Source organism: Echinops telfairi, unplaced genomic scaffold (genome assembly GCF_000313985.2).
Source record: "Echinops telfairi isolate 266 unplaced genomic scaffold, ASM31398v2 ScPeMD7_8;HRSCAF=38, whole genome shotgun sequence".
Classification (NCBI taxonomy): domain Eukaryota; kingdom Metazoa; phylum Chordata; class Mammalia; order Afrosoricida; family Tenrecidae; genus Echinops; species Echinops telfairi.
The window spans coordinates 4,825,296-4,826,294 of NW_022103905.1; positions in this window are offsets into that span (position 1 = coordinate 4,825,296).

Genomic DNA, 999 nt, shown 5'->3' on the forward strand with positions numbered 1-999 from the left:
CTTTATGGATTGGTGTTGGACATATGGGTTAATGGGTTAATGTTGGACTTGTGGGCTTGGGCAGCACTGGGTTGGGATGTTTTCTTGATGTGCACTTAACTTTCATATAAAACTCTCTCTTCTACATATGTTTCTGTGGATTTGATTCTCTAAAGTACCTAGACTAATACAAGGAGAAAGCCTTATCTTTCTCCCACAAAGGCTCTCCTGGGTTTGAACTGCTGACTTTATTGATAGAAACCCAATGTTTTGCCCACTATACCACCAGGGCTCCATTCCATCTAGAACGTAAAGTAAGTATTATTTCTGTTAAAATATTTGATTATTTTCTCCACGCTAAATGAGATTTAGAAATTCTGAGAACCTAAACTTGCACATGAAGGAGTGTAGCTGCTGATGTTGTGGGTTGGGTGTTGGGCTCCTGGGTAGTTGTTGATTTGAGAGGATTACGAGTGAAAGGGTGGAGTCTAGTGTGTCAATCAGATCATAGCCAATGAAGCTTCTGTGTGGGGTTGGCCTTCTCCTGAGAATTCTGGGAAATCCGGGATTTCCTCCTTGGAGGTGGGGCAATCTCTGCTCACTCCCTGGGAGGGATAGCAGCTGACAAGACACATGTACCTACCCTGATGCAGAGACCCCTGCCAGCGCTGAGATGTTTTCAATGCCTCTGGACCCAAAGACTTTCTACCCACTGGCCTGTGATCTTCTGCATTCGGTGTCATTGCATATGTTTCGTGAGTCTGAAGAGGACTTTATAGATTGGTGTTGGATATATGGGCTAATATTGGACTTATGGACTTGATCTGGACTGGGCTGGGATATTTTCTCAATGTTCAATTGCTCTTGAATATAAATATTTTTCTTATACACATATGTGTTTCCATGGATTTGCTTCTCTCATCTACCCAGACTAACACAGCTGCTAACTGGGAGTCATCAGTTTGAATGCACTAGTCATTCAGCAGGACAAAGATGAGGCTATTTGCTCTTATAAAGATT